Source organism: Ciconia boyciana, chromosome 7 (genome assembly GCF_034638445.1).
Source record: "Ciconia boyciana chromosome 7, ASM3463844v1, whole genome shotgun sequence".
Lineage (NCBI taxonomy): Eukaryota > Metazoa > Chordata > Aves > Ciconiiformes > Ciconiidae > Ciconia > Ciconia boyciana.
The window spans coordinates 61449511-61472741 of NC_132940.1; the positions used below are offsets into that span (position 1 = coordinate 61449511).

The window sequence follows — 23231 nt, forward strand, 5'->3', positions numbered from 1 at the left end:
AAGTTTTTAAGTATGAATGCCAGAATAAACTGTTCTGATCATCTGGTCTGACCTGCAGTGTCAGGCAAGGCACAGGATTTACAGTTTCACTGAACAAGTGTCGCCTTTGGAAGGAAAAAAACTCCAGTCTTTAATAAAGGTATTTTTAGTGATGATGATTCTACTTCACCTGATGATAGACTGTTTCACTGGCTGGATTTCTGTCAAATCCAGCTTTGCCTGGTTCAGATTCTGACATTCAGGTGACATCCAAGAAAGCATTTTCACTTCACAAGAGTAACTTTCCAGTAGTTAAAAAAGGATCTGAGGAACCAGGAAAGTAGCATATTGCAAAAGCACGCAAAAAAAGCTGATTCATGTGATAATCAAAAATTAAAGTAATGAGATAATTTTGAGCATTTTAATAGCGTGAGTGAACGAAACCAGAGTTTAAAGGAAAATGTTCAGAACAAATACTGCCAGTAGCTATAGGCACATGTAAGCCTGACAGAGTTGTTTTAGATGCAGAGCATAACTAGAATACACAGAGCTAGCACCAAGCAAAAATGACACTATAGAGAAAAATACACTATTTGAAAAAATGAACCCATAGAAAGATATGTGTGCTATAGGGAGATATTTTGTAGTGCCCTCTCTGTATGGGATCATATGCAGTCAGAAGAGCAATAAAGAGAAAATGGTGTTTACTTAAGCTAACAAGGAAAAGGAGCTCATGAGAAAGAGAATAGAACATTGTGAAAGAAGCAAACAGTGGCTCAGAGGATGAGATTTTTGCATATACTTAATTAAAACAGAGAGGAAAAAGAAAATAAAGTGGGAAGGCTGGAGCAGCGCTGGATCCAGAGGCAGGAGAGCAATGCAGAGTTGGTGGTACGCTGGGTAGCACAGGGTATCTCAGCCCTACAGAAGAAAAGAAAGTGAGATTTACACCAGATAAAATCAATTTACAATTATGCAATGACTAGCACACTTCCTATCCCCCCTTGAAGCCTACTTTAAAAATAAAACATTAGGAGGAACTTCAACTCCGAAGCTGTTGCTTTTAATTTGAACGAGTGAACATGTGCACCTAGAGATATAAAACCAGGGAAAAATGATTCGGGGAGTAGGCACATAAGCAGAACAATGTTATGTCTAGAACAGATAAAGAACTTGCACTAAAACTGGAAAAAGCGCGGTCGCTTTAGTTACAGCACGCCCGCCTAGCCCTGCAACGAGCAAAACGCGGATTGCAGAGGCATCGGCCAGCCTCACCTCTGGCTGAGCCACCCTTGGCCGGGCTGCGGCACGCGTAGAAATGCCAGCAAAGGGCTGGTTCGGGGAGAAGGGCGGCGGTGCTTTCCTGGCCGAGCGGGTGGAGGGGCTTGCAGGAAGCCTGGAGGCTTTAGGGGAAGGAAGTCTGGGGATGAGCGCCCGGGGGATCTGTGCGAAAGCGAGAAGATGTTGGGGAGGAAGGGCTGGCCGAGACCTGGAAGTAGTTTCTGGTGAAGAAACGGGCTGGCGGGTGGCAAAAGGGGAAGGAGGTGCTGGCTGCGTGGCGATGGCACCGCGAGCTGGGGTGGCACCGTGAGTATCTGCCGGGGGAGCCCGGCTGATGGAGCGAGCTTGGGCTGCGCGTGGGGTGGGCGAGCCGTGCCGTGCTCCATGCAGAGCTCGGGGGTTCAAGCGCGGCCCCAGGAAGGGCTCCCTGACGCCGAGCTGGGGAGTTACTTTTGGATTTGGGAAGTGCTAAAGCGTTCTCGGGGCTCGAGCGGCAAGGGTGCAAATCGGTGGCAGCTCTGGGGACCTGGGCACTGTGGAGGAGCCTCGGTGCGGCCAGCGTGATGCAGCACGAGGGGTGCTGGGGTGATGGCCGCCGATGCCGATGCCTGCCTGCAAGGGGCAGGGAAGAAATACAGAGCTGAAGAGGCATTAGACAAAGTTGCGGCAGGCTGTAAGGCTGCGCAGGGGCGTTTGCCGCTCTCTTGAGGATGGAGACATCGCTGTGGGGACTGCCAGCGGATGGTTTCTTTGGCTGAGGAGGTGGTGACAAGATCCTAGTAAATACGGGAAATTCTGAGATGCCAAACGATGACAAGCCCACCCTTGTTCCCCAGAGCAGTGCACCGGGGTGGTACCATGCACCCGGGGTGGTGGTGGGGCGAAGACCCCTACCCCAGCAGGGCAGGAAGCCTGTGCAAGAGGGGAGATGCCCAAAGCCCTCTGTTATCAGGGAGCTAAAGATCTTTCAGGCTTATGCCAAGATCAACTATTTCCTCGAGGAAAATCCTGCATCCCAAAGTAAGCTGCAAGGAGTTGTCTTAGGGTTTTTCTAGAAGAGGAGTTGTTCCCCCACGCCAACACCAGGAAAAGCCCTCGACGAGCACCCATCCTGCAGCTCAGCGAGCGGGTTACATCTGGTGCGGGTTGAGTCACAGGAACAGAGAGTTTTGACATTGGTAGGATAAAAACAGAAAAAAATGGTGCCTACCGATGGCTGTCACAGGAAAGACTCGCTCCTTTCAGCGGCTTGGTGCTGCAAAATACACTTTACACAAGACAAAGGTCTCTTCTCAGGAGTTTGAATGGCTGTTCTTAGCTATTGATAAGCTTGGAGTTAGCAAAATAGGTTCTTCTTTCTTTTCTATAAGCATAATAAATGTAAATGTACTGTGATAGAGTCAATGGAATATAGTAAGTTCTTACACAAGTAAATTTGTTCAATTTTGTTCCCAGACAACAGCGACAAAGGGATGCGGCAGCGAATGACTCGCAGGGATAGAGTTTGAGTAGGGAGAGGAAATTAGATCCTGTTTCTGAAAGGGGAGAGAGAGCGAGGCTTTGTGAGCGAAGAACAAATCTGAAAGGTGCTGCTGCTTCCCTCTGCTTCTGCTCAAATACCGACACGGGGAATTACAGTGGAAGCTGCAGCTGGAGAGGGCACTAGGGGTCACCACCGTCTTATCTATGTCATCTGGATTTAATTCTGAAGTAAGATAAATAACATGATAGAAACCAAAGCCAGGCTATTCTGATGGTTTTTTTCTTGGTGGGCCAGACAGCTTGCATTTCATTTCTTCGTTTTCTGTCTGTCTCTCCCTTAAAACAAACCCCAGGGAAGCCTGTGGGATGCAGCGAGGGAGGACGGTCTGGAAGCAGGAGAATTGCATCAAAATTCCCTCCGTGCAGCTCCCATTTATTTAGAGCAAAGGTTAGGCAAGTCACAAACGCGAAGTAAGTCAGGCAGAATCACACACCACCTTGGCATGTCTCTGCAAGTACCGCAGAGCAAACTCATTACTGTCATGAAGAGCACCCTTGTAGTCCAGAGCGTAACTCCTGATACGCTTTGCTCTGCCTGGCCAACAATCCCGTGTCTGAAGATCTTTCTCCCCCTGTTTTTCCCCCAACCAGGTAAGTATCCCTGACTTCTCATGAAACTGCATCTGATACCTGCAGTAGAAGGAGGATTGGGTGTCTAGGTTGTGAAGAGAATTGCAAATCCTCTTCTCTAGGACTTTGTTTGACCTCGTGTCTAGGAAGTCACCATTGGTGTGGGCTGAATCTATTGTCTGAGTGTTGGAATGGTGCATTTTAAGGTGGGATGCAAGGTGTCTAGGGAGAAAAAGTATTTTTTTACTGAGGCAGATGATTTGTCTAGGGACAGACAGACAGGCTTTCGGGCGTACAAGACCTGATGAGGAGGTTGTACCCCTGACAGCCTGCCTTTTTTAGCTGTAGTACTTGATCTTGCAAGACACGGATTCCCTTTTCTCCGCAGATCAATTATGGTATGGTAAATTGTGGTGTTTCTTGTTGCATGGTGTCGTGGAAGTTGAAAGTTCATGCGAACTCAAAACCTGACTGGACAATTTATTGAAAGAAATAGCTGCCAGGCGCTGTGAAATTGCACAGCTAGCACTTCTGGCTTGGAAAGTCCCTTGCTGGCAAATCCCTGGAGACAGGGAGAGTCCCGGAGAAGTTTCCCCATAACCTGTTTGCGTACTCCTTCGGAAGCATCGGTTATAACTCCCTTGGGATGGCACCCTGGGATCAGATGGCGTTTAGCCTGACCTGGCACACGAGAGAACACAAGAACGGATATATGTTCTTCCATCATCCCAGCGATGATAAAGCTGCTCGGAGCATGTCAGCGTACAGGCTGTTTCTGGAGAAGCGCGCAGGCAAATCCAGACTCGTAGCCCAAGCTGGTGTGTAAGGACACGCAGGACACGTCTGTCTGTGCTGCTGGCTTCTGCCAGCTCCGGGTCTGGCCATGGGCTGCGCGTTAGCTCAGAGCGAGTTCCATCGCAGCGCAGGTATCTGCGTGCTGCAGTCGCGCTACCATCCCAAGGTGGGGGAGTTCTCTGGCTCCCTATTTTGGGATTTTATGTAACATCCCGCTTATATAAGCCTTTGTCTGTTAACAAAATGGGTGGAGCGTGTCTTGCTTAGATTCCTCACTAAAGAAATGCTTGTTACTTAATTCTTAGTCAAGTGCTTATTACATACTTCAAGAATATTTTAGTTAGTTCCTTTCCTGTTGCTAATAATAACGTACCGACTTGACAACCTGTTATGGACAAATGATAAAACGTGTAATTCACCATTTAACGAACTACATCTTAGAACACATCAGAAACAGTGCTGTTGAGGTAGATGAGGGAAAACGAGGCACACCCCAAACCCCGGCCCTGGGTTGCATCTTGCTTTCTTCTTGCCCGCTCCTGGCAGGCGACAGTTTGGGGGTGCTGGTAGGGGAGGAAGGATGGCTTGGCCTTGCCAGGATGGCTCGGCCCACAGGACGTGCCCGGGCACCCGGTGTTGCTAGCAAACCCCTCATCGTCGGCACAGCCAGGGCCGCCCCCAGCACCGGTTCCTGGGCGGATGGTCTGCGGTGCCGGTGGAGGGGAAGGGGAGGGGGGCAGAGCACTGAGCACCCTGCGGGCCGGTGTCCCCATCCCAACGCTGCTTTGGACCCCAGGGAGGTCACGCTGGTCTCTGTGGTTAGCTAAATGCCTTTCCAGGTCAGGGCTTCAGTTCTCCAGCTGGTAAAGGTGGGTTGTATCCCGCGGTGTGGGAATGGTAAGGCATTACAAGCTGCCGGGTGCCCAGATCCTGTGGTAAGGAGAACCATGCAAATTGTTTTCCGATGGACTTGTTGAGCTCCCTCAAACCTGGCAGTCATGTTACTGTAGGGCTTTAAATAGAAAGAGAGTGTGTGTCTTAGCTTAACACCATAAGGAGACGGTTTGCACTCTCTCCTTCCTCCAGATACTGTGCTTCATATACTGACGTGCTTGGCATTCCTCTAACTTTTGTGAATTGCTGCAAAAAAACCCCTCTTTTTTATCCCCCCCCCCTTTTTTCCTTAAAGCTGTGCACTGCCCTGCAGCCCTGCCCCTCAGCGCAGCCCGCTGGGGCCCCGGCACTGCCGGCTGCGTGGGGCAGCTGTGCAGGCTGGCATCCAGCTATCTGCAGAATGATGTGCCAGGGAGGAAACGGGTGGGAGGGTTTGGGCTTGGGGTTTTTTCCTGCCCAAAAGCAAGTTTGCAATACGAGAAATAATGTATTCTTTTAGCTCTGAGGCCCATTTCTGTCCCCTGAGGCTCTTAAGGGGTAACACAGATTGGAGAGGCACTGCCGCAGGGAAGATCAAGCTAGAATTGGTATCTCCTGTTTTATTCCATACATTTATTTATTTATTTATTTATTTTTTCATTCACACCCCCCCCCCCACCTCAAGAGGAGGAAAAAAACCCAGCCAAACCCAAACAGCGAGAGCTTTGTTTTTGTTTCCATGGGAATTCTGCAAGAGGGCGAGGGTGTGAAAGAAAACTGAAATATTCTGGCCAAACCCGATAAGGTTTGGATCCTGAGCAGCCCCTGGGCTGTCTCGTAGCAACTGAAGGCCAGGGGTCCCGCTGTCCCCTGGCCGTGCAGGCAAGGAGGGCTGGGATGGGGCTGCGGCTGCTGCGGTGTCACGGGGAAGCATTACTGTGCTGCGGAGCTGCGCCAGAAAAATCTGTTTGGGTGCGAGAAGATATGACTACAGCTCCCAGGAGGCACCGTGGCCGAGTCAGGCTGTCGTAAGTTTAAGTGCCTTTCACCAAAACTTCCTCCCCTGCCTCTTCCTCCAAAGTTAGGAGGACAGTTGCAGCCCTTGAAGGGGGGAAGGAAAAAAAAAATTAAGTACTTGACAATGTGATTTCTGCAAACACCATCCCCTCCCTTTTCCTTTTGGAATACTAGTCTTATGGGACAAAACAATAAAAATGGCTTTTTTTTGTGCATGTATGTGGCTTTATGCCAGTTGGCCCATGTTAGGTGGTCTCTGGGCTGCTCCATCCTTGGCAGCGTCACCAGTGGCTGCCCCAGCATGGACCCCCCGGGGTTTTCCTGGGGTGTCTGGCGCAGGCACCCACGGGGCTTCATCCGTGCACTGTGGGTGTTGCGGTGGTCTCGGTAGTTGGAGCTGAGCACCGTTGTGCCCCATCCCTCTGTGCACCTCGTGGGAGCATGTTCAGGCCCTTTCTCATTGCACTGCTCTGCCATGGCTACAGCAAAACACATTTCCAGTTCCTAGTGGGGGGACACTCGGGTATAATACAGCGTACGCCAACCCTGTTGTCCTAAAGAGCTGCAGCGTCACTGTGTTATGTGGAAAACGAATGACCATTTGAAAACCTGGCAGAAGAGTGGTAGATCCACCACCACGCGCAGACCTGTTGTTCTACAGCAGTATGGCTTCAGCAGAGGCTGGGGACAGGGCGCGGGAGCAGGAGACACAGTAGTGTCCCACGCTGGAGCTTGCAAACCTCGTGCGATGCCAAAGCCAGCCCTCGTCTCACTGTCAAGCAACACAGCCTGTTCCTCCCTCCCCTGGGGCTCTGCAGGCTCCTTCCCAAATGGACCCAACTGGGAGGAAAAACTGCTCCCCAGTTTTTCCCCTAGTTCCCCTCCAACTCCCATGGCTTTGCAGAGGCACCAGCATTACCCACGCTCGGGGCCAGGGAGCGTCTGTGCGGCTAAAGGAGAAATACAAGGAGGAAAAAGGTCCTGCGGGTTGTCTGTAGACATGAAAGACAGGCAGAAGAGTGCTCAACTCAAGCAACTGATGGTTTGCTTGGTTGGTTTTGCCATCTTCGATACTTTACCTAACCAAGAATTTGTCGGTTGCTGTGAACGGTGTCAGCTGAAGCGCGGCAGTTCAGCAGCACCGGGCTGGGGAATAGCCTGTTATTTGTAATACTGTAAATAACACAGCGCTGGAGTTTGTACCAGTATAGCTGTGCTCGTTTAACAAGGGAAAAGCAACCTGGTGAGAAAAACTCAATAGGTAAAACCCTGTATGTAGATGACATCTGTGTTCAGTATGTCAGACGGATCCCTGCCATGGCTCTGCTGAAACCACTGAGAGCCCTCCTGCGCTCCAGCCCTTGGGTGAGGCTGCTTTTTGCCATAGAGTGAAAGGGGAGGATGCTTTTCTGGGTGCAAGAAAATGGTTTGAGAGGCTTGGAGAAGTTCATGGCTGCTTTGTGCTGTCACACGCTTGCTCCCGCCTGCTCTGAGGCCATAGTTTGGCATTTTTCTAGCGTCTAGCAGCTGCTGTCCCTCTGCTCCTCCCCTCTCCCTGTGTTTGTGATGCCCACTGGTGACCAAGATTGGGGATGAGGTCTGTATTAAAAAAAAAAAATAATCCCTTTTTCTTTTCCTGTGTTATCTTTCAGCTGGAGGATTGGGTTTGGTGGTCAGCAGCATACGCTCTTAGTCCTTAAAAAGCCCATCTGCAGATGGCTCTATATGCCTCACGTATCCCCACTTTTGGCCAGCTCATTAGGCATGGCAACGAAAAATTTTAAAGAGAACAAAAAACATGAATGAAGTGCAACTAAACAAAATTTAACGAAAGATTGCTAATATTCGCACCTTGGTTTTACAGACCGCAGCAGCATTGATCGCGGTGTGACTGCCACGCAGCGTGTTCTTTGCACCAGCATCTCGTGTTAAATAAGAAAAGTTCGCACTCCCTGTGACAGCAGCAAGTGTCCTCCGAGGGATGTGTGGAAGTTCCTGACGGTCGAAAAGCAGCTGGGAGCAGAGAACCAAAGAAACTCCTGAGAGACAATATTGTGTTTTTTCAGAGCTCGAGATATTTTTCAAGGTATGTACCAAGTATCCACTTTAGGAACTGCCTCCGGGACAGGGAAGGTTATGGGGAGTGTGGGAGATCACTAATGGGCATGGGCACAATGGCATTTGTCCTGGAAGAGATGATAACTGTGGGTGGAGAACCTGCTCTGTTGTGGTGCTCTGGGAAATTTTGCTACGTAGATGCCAAAACGGTCACTGAGAGTGTTTGTTCTCTTCCGCTGCTGGTCTAGCCCTGCTCACAGCAGCTGCCAAAATAAACCTAGCAGCAGAGAAATTAAATATGCATTAACTGAGCTAAAGATTTATGGATTTGTAAAGAATTGCCAGAATTCAGCCAGCCAGTTGCATAGGTGATGAGTGCTGAAACAAGTGCTGGGCGGGCGGGCAGGGGTTTGTCTGCAGAGAGAGTCGTCGTCTCTGTGCCCGAGATGTCCCCTCTCGGCACCAACATGCGTGGAGAGGTGCACAGCGATGGGAGGTGGTGGAGGTCCCCTGCAGCCCGTTGGCCTCCTGCCCGAGGAAGCTGCGGGGTTAGCAGAGGTGGGGCTGGAGAGACGGCAGAGATGGGGCATCCCGGGCAGGCGGGTGCCCTGAAGGATGCTCCCCGTGCCGTCTGTCCACCGATTCCTATCCCGTGTGTTGGCGTGAGCTTGAAACCTCTCTGCAGCGTGGGGTAACGTGTCCTTCTCGAGCATGGCTTTGCCTGCTCTTTGGGGTGGAAAGGGGATGCCAGTGATATAGGGTGACTTTTCTTATTTCCCATTGCCCCTATTCTTCGCTGCAGAATTCCACCCTGATTTTCCTGTCGCTTTGTTCTCTCGCGACACTGAGTGTTAGAAATGTCTGTGCTGTCTTTTTCCTTGCTCAACACAGACAGCACTGGTGAGCCACCCTGACTCACAGCTCTCCGCAGATGCTGAGTGTAGAAGTGTTTGAGCTCAACACCGTGAGCTGAGAGAAGCCGCGTTGCAATGCTATTGGGAACCCACCTTAGATTTCTGAGTTTGATTTTAAATGTGAAGCACGTCGCTCACACGGGTTTTAGCAAGCCGTGGGTAAGTCAAGTCATAGTAAACCCAGTGTAAATGAGCTGAGCCGATGTGCTGCAGGTGTGCCCATAACCAACGCGGGTACTGTTCTGGTGGAGAACGTGGAGATGCTTCGCTATTGCACTGCCAGAACAGGGGTAGAGTCTGTCCCTGCATTAGCAGTGACCAAAGTGGGGTTATTTATCTCATGTAGATTTGAGGACCACGGTTCAGTCCTTCACTATTAAAAAAAAAAAAAAAAAAGAAAAATCCTTTAAGGAAGAAAAATATCATAACAACCATATTGAAATCTTGTGGTAGAGACAGAAGCGGGAATGCTGAATTCCCTGGAAAAAGTCACCAAGATGTCCCCCGTACAGCTGCGGCGGTGGAAGCTGTAGTACTGCAGACAGGTTTCAGGCATTTTACCAGCATGCCAGTATGCAAGACTGTGTTATAGCTCTTTAACGTATGGAGGATTTTTGCTTCTCCGCTTGTCAGTTCAACGCTCCCATAAGCACAAAATTTTTCTCTCTCTCTCGCTAAAAAATCTGCTTCTTTGCATATTAAAAAGGGCGTCTGGGAGGTAACACGAAAAATGCAGCATGTGCAGGCGAGTACTGCTCAGATACAAACAATACGTGGCCATAATTATTAGGTTGTCTTACGCTAAAAATAACACTGCATGTGTACTTAATTCATTGTTAATTTGCACGGACTTTCTGCACTTGTTCCCCCTGCCAAATGTAATTTCTTGGCGGCGGCTGGGGAAAACTGACTTCTCCCTGTTGAAGTCACTGGGCTTCTGTGAGGAGAGCACAAAAGGGGAAAAATTGTGTGAAAAGCTGCGCAAAAGCCGCGCTTGCACGAGAGCGGAGCAAAGCACTTCGAGTCCCTGGACTTGCAGGGCTGTGAAGTTGAAGTAAAAAAGCAGACTTTCTCCTCACCGTTAATGGATCGTTTCTTGATTTTCATTTTTGTTTTCCCTCTAATAGGAAGCGCCCACCACCAACGAGGGGCAGCACCCCCCAACCCACCCTGCCCCTTCCCGCCTACCCTTCCTGCCAGTATCCCAACAGCCTCCTGAGCTGGCGGGGAGTGGTTTTCCCTCGGCTACCCAGTGCTCATAGGCTGCACTGCCTTGTGGGCTGGGTCGCGCTGCGGTTTGCCTTGGGGAGCCAGCCTGGATGCTGGGACCCAGGCGGCGGGGCCGGGCGGGCGGGGCCGGGGCCGGGGCCGGGGCGGCTCCTCCGTGCGGCTCCTCCGGCTGCGGGGCCGCCGCTGCCGGGACAGCGCCTTGCCGGGACGGCAGCACCATGAGGGGCCCGCTGCCTCGGGGGCAGGAGGTTGGTAGAGTCGGAGCCGGGGTCGCCGGTCGTTGCCGGAGCGGTCCGGTCCGGTTGCCGTCGGCGGGCGGGGAGGGGCTGATGCGCTCCCCGGGCTGGGCCGGCCGGCGGCGGGGAGCGGGGGCCTGGCTTTGGGTCGGTTTTGGGGGGAAGGCGGCAGATACTTCAACGCAGGACGCTTGCTTTCAAGTTAATTCCCCGCTTGGGCTCTTCGCTGAGGCCGGGCAGCAAACTTTGCCCATGGGAGGTGTTTAGCAGCCCTGGAGGACACACTTGGGAGGACTTGCTAATTTTTCGTGCTCTGAAATGGGTGGGTTTGGATGCAGCGAGGCTGATGAGCCCTGCGCCGGGCTGGAGTGAGCCGGCGGGGGGGGTCTGGCTCGGGGAATGGGGAGGTGGTAGCTCGACACTTGCTGGCAGCGTCGGTGTTTCCGAGATGTGTCTGGCCGGTGTGTCTGCGAAGCGGGTGAGGCTGCGGCTCTGCCCTGTCCCTTTTAGCAGCCGCCGTTTCGGGACGGGGGGGGGGAAACCTGAGAGTTTCCCAACGTGCTGGCAGCAGGCTGAGACAGCCCCTTCTGCTGAGCTGCCGCCTCGGTTTCTTGCAAAGAAAACCTTTTCTGCCTGTTGCTATTTTTCTTTACTTGGCGTGATGCTCTTTCTTGATATAGGAGGCTGCTCTTTGGAAATCCTCAGCCCCAAAATGCCTCAGATCCGGCCGGGGCAATGACTCAAGCCGGTGCGGCTCCGTTGACTTTGGCCGCGCAGGCAAAACACTCCCAGGGCTGATGCGGGTCGTCCGTCTGCAGCAGGACGATACGTATTCTGTGTCCAGGTCTACGTGCTCTCCAGATCCCCCCTTTAAGTAAATCTGCACGATGCCTCTGAAGCCAGTAGAGTTACGTGGCTGTCCGGGGGACCGACACCGATAGTTTAATCGGGCGGATGAAGCTCTGCTTTGACGTTCAGTTGAAGATCGTAAGTAATGGGATGTCACGGCAAGGCTGGTGCGTCCGTGGCTGCTGGGACAAATGCTCTCTGTCTGCGTGCGGCGTTGTTTCGTAGCTGCCTGTGTTTTGTAGCTCAGGGGGTGGAAGCTCTGTTTCGAGTGTCTTTAATTGCTCAAGAATTCGTGTTTTCCCTCCCGTCCCGTCCCTGGCATTTGATAGCGTGAGCTCATGCCAGAGGCTCGCAGGTAACCAGGAAACTTAGTTTCTGACTGCCTCTTCTCGTGATGCTCACAGGAGCGTTAGCTCTGTGGCTTGGGTCTCCTGGCCAAATCCTGCCCAGGGTTGCCAGAAGTTGGGAAGCTCCAAGTTTAAGCCCTTGGGCCCTGGGCTACCCTTCCTGTTCAGCTTGCCATCATTCTGCACTGTATTTACTGTGAATGTGCAGAAAGACCCTTCCTGCAGGGTAAGTGTTACCTTGTGATGCTGAGTGCTGCCCGAGGATGCTGGGATCCCTGATCCCTGCTCAGGGGATGGGTGCTGAGCACCGGTGTGGGATGGCAGCCGCTAGCCCCCCTTGTGCAACTGCCCTGCGCTCGCCTGCGGCTGAAAGGGGCCCTTCCTCCCATCCTTTTGCTGTGAGATACCACCAAACCTGTAAAATCAGGCTTTTTGCAGTGGGAACGTGTGTCTGGCCTTCCCCAGGGCTGAGGGTGCAGCACATGGGAGACTTGCAGTGCCTGCTCCGCCATGGCATCCCCATCGCCCGTCTTCATGCAGGGTTTTGCTGGCTGGGGGGGCTGAGCCCCGCGCCGCCCTCCCCTCCGGCGAGGGGGCCAGCCCCAGGCTTGGCCAGAGCTTCCTGGGGGAGAGGGTTGAGGTTTATCAAAACAAGTTGGGGAAAAACCCAGAAAAGACCTATTAAAATTTGCAGAGATTCCTGTAGGCTGTGGTTCAGCCCATTAAATGAAAGTTTATTGAGAGGTACATCCGTTTAATTTGTTTTTGCCAAGATTTAACTTTCCTACTTAGAGAAGATCAAAGGGTCTCAAATACCCATTTGCACATTTAATTTTGTCCAGATACATAACATCTTCCTCTTCAGAATTATTGAAAATTAGTGTTGAGGCTCTAGTCTTACTGGAAAACGCTTAATAAAGTGACTTCTCCTGGGGGCTGCGATGCTCTTTTTATTTTGAGAGGCTTGAACTCCTGCCACAAATAATGGTGTTGCTGGCAGGTGTCTCCTGAGCTCTCGCAGCTGAGCAAGAGTTTGCTGGGATCAGAATTGTAGCTTCTTTAAACTGCTGAAGATACCATTTTACATATATATAATTGAAATTATAAGTGCTAGGTAGGTAATCTTTGCTGGTGAAATAATTCTTTCAAGAAGCGAGCTGAATTCCTGTGTCTCACCTATAAATTTTTACTACTTTTCTTAATAGTAGCAAAGTGTAAAGGCTTGTGGTAACTTGACACTGTTATCCCCTGTAATTTATGAAGTGCTCTTTAGACTGCAGGTGTGTCTGCAATAAAGGAAAGATCTCGTGTTTTACCGTGGGTCTGCTCTCCAGCAGTGATTTGAGAAATCTCTTCCTTAGTAAGCCATGCAAAGAAGTGCGGTTGTGTCTCCTCTATCTGTTAGTTATGAACTGAACCTGGGTTTTTACAGTTGTTCCTTCTCTGGTAATTGATTTAAAGCAAGCTGGCAAATCTTCAGGGAAAGAAACATCAGGGGAATGCACCTAACTGCCAATGTTGCCACAATTTTTATTCCCTTGAAATGAAATCATAAAGAAGATATCAGTTATTAATGTTCATACAGACTTCTAGATTTATCTCCTCTCTCTCTCTACCTCATGAACACACCAAAGGAGAAAGTCTCTGAAATAACCGAAGCCCCAGAGTACTGCGGCAAGCCATCACGCTCTGTTACGAGAAGCACCCGTCTGTTGCCTTTGTTGCAAACAGGTGGTTACTTAATTTCACATTGGAACAGCTATTTTGCAGCAAGTCATTTAAAAAATAATAATTAAAAAAAAAGTTTGAGTGGGAACGAGCATTGTAACAGTGGCCCTAAATCTGTGTATAATTAGAGCGGAGGAAGCAATTTGATTTTCTGGGTGTTGAGTTGCTGAGGTGTCTCGTGTCAGTAAGCACCTGGTCGGAGCTGAGGCTGAGGAGGGCAAGAGCGAACACTTCATGCCTCTTCCTCCTGTTGCCTGGCTGACAATTGATAATGTGTTTTTAACTTGCTCTCACATGCCCTGTACCCTGGAAACTTCTGCAGGGACTGAGAGAGATTCAGTCATGGCCATGTGTCTGACAGAAGTTGCGGTTGGGCTCTTTTTTCTTTCCCTTCACAAAACCTTGGCCAGCCTTTCTTCTTTTTTTTTTTTTTTTCCCAAAACCAAGGTTTTTTGGTCCTTATTCAGGTGCTGCTTGCCATGCTTTTTTCTGCACGCTGCGATGTGGGATGTGTGAGTAGCTGGCACACAGCCTGGCTTCTTTGCAGCTGGCTATGCGGGGCCAGACCTCAGTCCTGCTGAGCTGCAGGATGGCGATACAGATATATTATTATCAATGTAATTTTTTTGTTTGTACATAAAAATAATTTTAACAGATACTTAGCCAGGTGCCCCTGCCCTGCCACTCGCTTTCACGGACTCGTGAGCATCTGCCGGATGCACATACCAGCTCCACACGTGCAGACACCCTGGAAAGCAGAGGGTGGTGGAGGAATTGGGAGAAAAAAAGCTCTGCTTGCCAACTTTTCTTTCCAAAATACTTGCCATGCTGCTTCCCCACCTGCTTGGCACAGGGTGTCCAGGGTGGCAGGAGGCAGCCGTGCTCCTTGGGGCAGGGGACGTGCACCCTTACCCTGGCTCCTGTGCCTGGGGGGGCACACAGGAGGGAAGCGCGTGGATGTGCAGGTCGTTAATTTTATTTATATATATTTGTGTCTTCAGGATTCAGAGTTTTCTCTGTTTCCATGCGATAATAGTGGGAGGTATCTAATCGCTGGGGTCGGCATCACGTGCCATCGCCGCTGCCCTGAGCGCTTCACACGTCCCTCGCTCCTCGTGCCCACACGCTGCGGTGGCATTTAGTGCTTTCTAGATCCCTAAAGCAGATAAACACCGCCACAACCCGGGGGTTTACGTAACGGAGCGGGAGCGGGGCTCGCGTCTGTCAGACAGCTCGCCAGCGCCGGGGTGCCGCATCCCCCGGGCACCCATCTGCTGGCACGGGGCGGCGGGGAGAGGCTGTCTGGTGGCTGCTGCTGCCATGCTGGAGAGCCGGGACCCCAAAAGGAGCTGGGACCACGCCAGGCATCCCCCCGGCATGTGCTGCCTCCTCGCCAGGGGAGGAGAGGAAGCCACACGCCCCAGCAGGGAAGCAAGTTTTGCCTCTGAGAGTAAAAACTTGCAATTTAAAAACAGCTCTGGCTTGCATGAGTCTAAATAGACACCAGTGAGGCAAAACTTGCTAAAAACGGGTCAGGGAGGGGGATGGAGCAACTGCCAGCAGGACCTGCCACTGCTCTGGCAGCGAGCGTGGTGTGCCGGCAGGGTGACGATGCAGCATGTGGTCAGGGTTTATTGCCAAAAAGGGATGCAAGATTTTTAATATCAAGATAATCACCTCGAGATAGCAATCTTATCGGGTTTATGTGCTTGCTTTGTTGCCAAGAAAATGTGTCTGAGAGCGGGTCTGGCTGGGAATGAACCCGGCACCGTCTCCTTGGCACACCTCCGCTCGACTGCGCCAAGCCGGCACCAAAGCCGGCTGCAGCCATGTGCAGCATTTGCACCTCTGTGCTCTTTGGTTGATTGTGTTTCTGCAACCATTTTCCCTTAAAATTTCCCCTTTGCGCTCTGGGGATGCAGCGCTGATCGTATTGAGCTCCAGCAAATAAAACTGTGCAACACGTCTAGTAGGACTTGACAGCAAAGTAGCCAGTTTGCATGAGTTATCTTAATGTAATAACATTGTCTCTTCCTCCTCTATCCCCTTTTTTTCTGTCAGAGAAGACCCAAATAAAATAAGAAATGGCCTTCTGTCCTAAGGAACTGGCTCTCTAGGGAGAAAGGATGTAATAAAAATGCAATGTGAATAGTGGTGGGGTGGGCATCTTGCAGAAGAGAAAGAGCATCACTCCGTTGCCCACCTGGGCAAGCTGGGGTGGGCTATGGAAAGCCTCCGAGAGAGGAGGAGGAGGTGCAGAGCTGAGGATTAAAAACGTCATCGCTATTTGCAGGTTTACTCAACAGAAAGAGATGTTTTCCCTGGGTGTGGAGTCCTGTTTATGCTATACTGACAGCAGCGAATATTCATGGTGTTGGGAGTTATTTTTCTGGTTTACACCTCTGTTGATGGAAGAAGAATTAAATTGTGATTTCCTTGATTGCATCTTTCAGGTCAAGCTGTGAGTGGGCCTGATTCCTGTCTTAGATTTTCGTTCCTGTCAGTGCAATGAGCCCTCACGTGTGCAGCCCTCGCGTGAGGGCTTTTTTTTTTTTTGGTCAAATAAGATAAACCCAGCCATAAATGCCTGGTGCTTTCTGGGGCTGGCGGGGAGATCCGGGTGCTGCTCCCCAGCTCTGGGGGCTGTTTGCAGCTGCCTCCCCACGGCGGGGGAAGGTGGTCTGGGCACAGAGGGTCTGCTCTTCTCCGGGACGAGCGTTCCAGCGCGCGGGGACAACAGGCAGTGTCAGGCAGACAATGTCCCACAGACCAGCACTGACGGCCTCTGTCCAAGCCTGTGCGAGCGGGTGATTCACAGCCGGTTGGTGTTTGTGGGTGTCTTGCCGTGTGGGAACTTGCTTCTCGACTCCTCTCCCATCAGGGTCCCGGCGGTGGTGTGCCCCGGGGCTCCCCCGTGCCACCAGCACTGACACATCACCGAGCCGCTTCCCAGAAACTTCTCCCATTTTACAGCCGGAGGACTGGGAGGGGTGGTTTTTTTGTTTTTTTGGTTTTTTTTTTTTAATCTGAAATCCTCATTTCTTGCTCTCCCCCCCACCCCCGGTCTATATTTCCCCACCCAGAACACAGCCCTCTCATGAACGCACGCTGCTAGCCGCATCGCTCTGGGATCAGATGCACCTCAGCACAAGGCTTCGCTCGCCATCAGCTGGGCTTGCAGCCTTGGGGATCCCCAGGGTAAAAATAAACCAGCAATAGTCATTAATTGCACATTTCCAACACCCCAGGTTACTGGAAGCGTTGTGGCAGTACCTCGTAACTGTGCCGCGCTACCTGGCTCAAGGCAACCTCGCTGCTTTTTTTTTTTTATTAAAAAAAAAAAAGTTTTCTCTCTTTCCCTCAACAAACTTTGAATGTGACACACGAGGTAAAACAGGTGGATATTTTGGGCCTGCATTTTCTCTTTTAATTCAAGTGACGTGCAGTTACACGATGCAGTTGGCTTTTCTGTGTGAAGAACGCAAATCTGCCTTGTGTGGTGTTTTCTTGGGTGCAGTGGGAAGCACCCATGGGTGCTGGGGTCTCCCAGGAAGCTCAGCTGTCTTCTCTCTGTCACAGCTAAAGGGCTGCCAAAACAATTTGGAGAGCAGGCAGTACGTCTTACAGTCTTTTCAGAAAGAAATGCTTTGGTCTCTCATTCCTCTTTTTCTAAATGTCTGTGTATGTAGTCCCCATGAGATGTTCTGAAGTGTATTTTTCCATGACAGAGGTTTCCTGCAAATCGTTTGTGGTGGTGGTTTTTTTCTTGGCAAAGGTCCCACCCAGCATTAAGTCTTACCAAGAAAGAATAGTAGATGACTCACGGTGGCTTTGAAATTTCTGCAGTTAGACCTGATCCCGCTGAGTTTTTGCAGTAATTATGGCAACCGAGCCATTTTGTTCACTGGGAGAAAGAACCAGCGAGATGGGAACTGCTGTCTGAGCCTGCTCAAGTTTTTTTCTTCCCCAAAGCTATCGCTTTTTCCTGCCAAACAGCTTTTTTGTACATGTAGAAAACTGTCTGCAGACACCTTTCTGAGCAGCACTGCTCCAGAAGGCTGTGGCAGTTGAAGGGAAAAATAATATTTAATTTTTGGTTCATCGTGTGTGCTGAGGTCTGGAGGGTTAAGCTTGTAAGTCGTAACCTTCATGCTCTGATTCTTCTCTAGGAACGTGTGGAAAAATACTCTACGGGAGTTTTCACAAAATGAGAAAGAGCTGCAGGGTGCCTCTGGCTCGTCCAGACACCCGCGTTGCTTGTAAGGTGCTGGAGGTCTGGGTCCGTGGGTGGGGAGAGGAGTGAGGAGGCAGCTGAGGTTTGATTTGAGTTCAGACACGAGCGTCATCTTTCGCTGCCTGCCATCAGCGTGCTTCTGTGCTGGCTTGGTGCAGGCAATTTTTTTCCCCTTTGGGGAAGGAGGAAAAAAAAATATATATCCGAGGCGTCTATTTTGTTCTAAGGAAGCTGTCAGTATTGTCAATGTGTGTAAATGGGCTATTTTGCATAAATTGGCAGGTGTTTAGTTGTATTTAAGCAAGAAATATGGGAGAGCTATTCTGTTTCTGCAAGTTACTTCTTTATAATGAACAATTTTCCACTGAATTTGCCAGGGTTTGATCCTAGTTCAGCAGGTACTGATCTAAAACCTTGTCCATCGTTCCAAAGTTACTCCCAAAATCAGAACCAAACTTCCATAATTATTTGCTAATCCTTAATTCTGATAATGAATCCAACGCTTCAAGGTATAGAAAAATTAACTTTTCAGTAACTTGAGTAGCCTGTGTCCTGAGTGCTGTTATGATCCCATGGAGGGTCCTATGGAGATCCCATGGAGGGTCTCCTTGGGGGAGGCTGGTTCACAAAGCCACCCAAAGCCCTCCATAAAGTTTTGGGGACAACATCACCTGTGCCCTCTGAGCTCGGCTCCCAGCTTCTCTTACAGTTACCTCTGGGACTTCCTCAAGCCAACTGCTTTCTTCTTGTAAACTAGAAGTTCTCGAATATTTGTTTCAGCTGGCCAGGGAGAAGGAAAATGCAGTTCCTGGGAGGCCTTAATATTATCCTAGATCCATAGATGAAGCTGTTTGTGAACTGGTAGGAGGTTCCTGGCGGTGAAGGGGAGGCCGAGGGCTGATGTTTGCCTGTGTCGGTGCTTGCTGTTGGCCGTGGCTGAGGATAAGCAGCTGCTTTTGGAAATGCACAGCAGGAGCAGGCACGTGCCCGCCTGTCACCTCCCCTGGCACGTGTTGTTGCCGGCTCTTTGGGCACGATGCCGTATTGTACGACGGGCATGTGGCGCTGGGTGTCCCTGCTTGATGGTGGGAGCTGAGTCCCCTGAGCGCTGTAGCTCTAGACGTAGACTAAAGAATGGAAGTCAGCCGAGGATGGAGACATCAAATTCTTGTGGACTTTATTAGCCAGAATGCATGAAATGTCTTTAAAAGCATTGCTTAAAAAAAAAAAAAAATCATTAGGGAGCTGCGGTTTGGAAAGGTGCTAAATCCAGGGTTGCAAGCAGCTGTATGGGAGCATTTCGGGGTGATGCAAATGGCTGCACCATGTCATGGGGCTTTGCACTGGTGACTCCAGCCTGTCCCTGCCCTGGGCAGCGACAGCGGGTGACGGTGCTCTCGGGGTGGGGCAGGGTCCTGTTTGGGATGGGGAGGCAGCGGGGTGCCGGCCAAGGAGCAGAGAGAGGAGCTGCGACATCCCCTTGCTGGGACGGCTGGAGGTGCATGGTGTCCCCAAGGTGCCACAGCTCCTCCCGCTCACATGAACCTGATGTTCAGCCCGTGCATTGGGTTTACCAAAGTACATCCCTGACACGCTGTGCCTGCAGTAAACAGACAGCTTGGCAGAGGTTAATGTTCAGCGTGCGCGGTGGCAGGGTTGATTCGCACCACCAGGAAGCATCAGCATGGGACGGCACCGTGCAATGGCCCGCGCGGACCCGGGGGCCGCCCGAGTGGGTGGACGTGCAGCAGCCGTTGGTACTGCGTGTGGGTCCCCACCGCACACCCTGCACTCGGGGGCTTTCTTTAAGAGGGACAAAAGCAGCAACAAAACCTAGGTGGTGGTCACCCTGCAGTGGTTGTCCTTGAAGGTGGCAGTGGCCCTGGGAAGCCACCCTGGGACATGAGCCTGTGCCTTGAACCCCCCAGGCAGGGGAGGGAGCTGGGCTTGGCTGCTGCTTGCACAGGAGCGCTCCGAGTCGTGCTCTGTGGGGCGACCTTCCTGCTCCACCGTGGCCTTCTGCTCGTGCCAGCTGTTTGTTTTTTTTTTCCAATGAAAGTTATTTGAGGAATTCCATTAAAGCAAACAAACAAAAATTCAAGACAACAGAAATGGTGTTTTATTAAAGAAATAAACTATTAGTAAAAATACGTCTTCTCAATCTGCTACTCCTTGTTGCTGTGCTACCCACAGAAATTTCTCATTTCTTTGAGCGAGTCACATAAAGGGTCAACAAGAAGTTAGCACCTTCCTGTGCTTTCACGTGTGGTTTGTAACAGCAGGAGGAGAAAAGAAAAATCGTGTTCCCACTTAATGGAAACTTGGCAATAAGCAGCAGGGTCGCATCCGGAGCGGGGACGGTGACCTCCCGATGCGTACCTGCGCTCACTGCCTTGATACAGAGCAGCTGCCGCTGGGAGCCAGTGCCTGAGCAGGGCTGGGGAGCGGTGGCTGGCCGATCCTGTTTTAGTCGCCCAAATCCCTCCCCGAGTGCAGGCTGCAGTGCTTTCCCCGGGTTTAGCTTGGCTGGCGGGAGTTATGTGAAGCTCTGTAAGTGTTTGCGTTTATCAGCTGCCACCTAACCCCGCTGTGGGGTGGAGGTGCCGGGCTGCCTTCCAGCGCGCCCGCTCGGCTCCGAGCCACTGAAGTTCCCTGCGGAAATGTGGCTTGGCAGGTGGCGGTCGCTGGAGCAGACGTGGCACCGGGAGATACCAGAATAGCGTTGAGTGATGTACAGGACATCAGCCGCGTAGACGTCTATACGTTGAGATCATGAAAATATGTCCTGTATTTATATGACGTGTTCAACTATATATAAGAGCGGCAGCAATGCTTACCATCCCACGGGCACCGCCGTGGTCCTTGTCACCCGTGATCGCTGTGGGGATGGTCGCTCCAAGAGTCCTTTGCATTACACTATTGCCCTGGCAAGCTTCTCAGTTTTAGGATTTCATATAAAGCTTTTATGGCCAAGCTCTGCGTGTCTGCCAGCACGCTGCAGTGCTGCATCCTTTGCCCTTCCCACTGTCTGTGCTCTTTGAAGCAGGTCCTTTTTCCAGCTCCACTTTTCCCTCAGCTCAGGACTCCCTTTGCCACCCTCTGTTGCGGGGTTTGGTGGTGCTGGGATGGTGCTGATATCCAAGGTGTTGTCAACCGGTTCCCTTCACCCTCGCAGCTACAGCGCTGGCAGGTCTCTGCGTGTAGATAACCAGGTGCCGGAGGCTCCGGGCATCCCCTGCCCTGGCTTTCAGGGGTGTTATGCGCGGTGCTGCTGGGTTTAGGGGTGCGGAGCGTGTGCCGTGCCCACAGTAGAGAGTGGAGGGTTGATGGTGATCCAGGGGTTGAGCACAGCTGCCCGGAGGATGCACGGCACGAGGTGCGAGCGTGGTACTTAAACACTCTCGTCTGTGCCCGAGGAATCCAAAACACGGTGATGAATACGTACGTGAAGGGCTGGCATTAATCACTGATAGATACCTAATGATCGGCTTCCTGGGGGAGGCTGTGCTGCCCGGGGAGCGGGGACCAAGCTCCGGTGTGTGGCTGGGCAGGGGGAGCGGGAGCCAGAACAACACACAACGCACATCGGCGTGAGATCAGCAGGCGACGCTCATCTGTGGATGTTTGTTTTCCTTTCATGCCGCTGTTCTGTAAAGCAAATAAAATGAGTCCTTGGGAAGGGCCTGACGCTTAGGCTGGTCCTGGGTGTGGGGAAAAACGCAGCACAGAGGGGTTTTCTGACTACAGCGGCGGGTTAGTCACCGCGTAATGACGGCGCTGCCCGTCACAATGACCAGTGCCTTACCTCATCGTTTCCCTTGACCTGCCTAGTTTTTCTGTTGTCTTTTCTCTAGCACGAACGCTGTGGGACAGACGCTGCGGGACCCAGTACGGGGGCAGAAGGGGCTCTGCCCAGCACAGGTAGCGCAGCAGGGACCCGCTGTAGATTTACCTGTTATTTCCAGGCGATCCCAGTCTTGAAGCATCTTGTCCCGTGTTGCAAAGAGGCCGTGTGGGTTCCCATGACTTAGCTTTTCCGGCGGGCGTGCTGGTGGCTTGGCAGTAAGCCCCACGTGGAAAGGACTGTGGAAATCAATAAAGCAGAACCAGGCAACTGTGCTGCAGTCATTAAAGTGGGAAGTGCTAATTGGTTCCTGCATTTAGAGGTATTACTGTTAAATGTAGGAACTTTGTGAGAATAATTGTTTTGGAAACAGTGTTTTAAAATATTTTGGTTTTATCAGGGCTGGGCCAAAGATAAGAAATTTAGGTCAGGATGATGTCTGAACATGATGTTTATCGTTGATTTGGATTCGTGTTTCAGTTCTTCTTCAGCTCCAAATCTTTCTGGAATGGGAGCAATGCTTTATTTATTATTCAAGGGTTGTTTTGCGTGTTTTTAAAAAAATAAACCTTAATCTTCCTGCGCCGTCCCTGTAGTATGAGCATCCAGAAGGGCAGATTTTCAGGAGGCGTCTCCATGTGCCATGCTGGCCGCTTGCTCATCTGCCTAAATGGCTTCCATGTGCGGAACTTTAAGAGCAGGGTTAAGTGACTGCTGAGCATTTTTGAACCCCCTTGACTTTTAATTTCATACTTAGGGAATGTAACATGCTACCTGCTATCTACGAGAGCCCTTGGCTTTTGATTAAGTAGTGGGAGAGGGTATACTGAAAACTAAAAAAAGTGCGTGTCTTTTTTGCTTTGTATGGGTACGTGGATTTCCTGGGCTGGAAAAGCAGGATCGGTGGGGGTCTGACACCTGCCGAGGACTGCGGACGGAAGGTGTGCCAGGGCGTAAATCTGGGGCTGGTGAGAAGCCCGGCTCCTGCTGGGGGACGCAAATAACTCTTCAAAAAGGGCTCTTGTCAGCCGGGGGTATTTCTCCATGAAGGAGTGGTCCAAAGCTAATTTTAGGTGTAAAATGTGATGAATTGAGAAATATTTACATGGAAAAGATTCATCACCACCAGGCAGGGCAAATAGCTGTTGAGGGCATCGTGTGTAGGATTTCCTGGCATCTCATCTGGGCTCTCAGTGCCTGTATGGCACCCAGGCTCCTGGCAGCAGCAGGAGGAGAGAGGAAATTCATGGCTCAAATCGTTTGGGCTTTGTTTTGCCTTTTTTTTTTTTTTTTCCTTTTTACTAGCCCCATCTCATCGCCCGGTTCTAGCCCGAGCCCGTCTGTTCTGCTCCGTGCAGCCACGGAGGCTCACGTGGGTCCCGCCACCGTTGCTGCCTGCGGGACAAAACCCAGTATGGGAACAGGGGTTGCTTGTCACAGCCCTTGCCAAAAGGTCACTGTGCTGGGAGAGATGTCATGAGAACTGGAATGAGGGTAATTTTCAGGATTATAGTGTTTCTCGCCGTGGGGATGGGAGTTGATGTAGAGCATCAAATCCGGGGAGGCATTAGCAGGAAACGCTTGTTTTTACTGGATGTATTTTCTCTTCTCTCCTCCCCTCTTTCCCAAATGAAGGCTTTCCAGGGTTCATAGCTCTGTGCGGTGCTTGTCAGCATCCTAACCTCGTTAAGGAGCAGTGATTATCTGAGCTTGTTGCAGATCTGCCACCATACA

General features: G+C 51.0%; 1 protein-coding gene across 3 annotated transcripts in view; it reads left to right on the forward strand.

The window, feature by feature from the left end:
• Positions 1-3255: 3255 nt before the first annotated feature.
• The window catches only part of PLD1 (phospholipase D1), a 74770-nt gene continuing 54794 nt past the window's right edge, over positions 3256-23231 (forward strand). For 2 of the 3 annotated variants that reach the window (XM_072866376.1, XM_072866378.1), the window contains exon 1: positions 10365-10507. The gene's annotated coding sequence lies outside the window, so the exon portion shown is untranslated. Of the gene's footprint in view, positions 3394-7921; positions 8144-10364; positions 10508-23231 lie in introns of those variants that run through there. The other variant, XM_072866377.1, reaches the window with a different exon arrangement.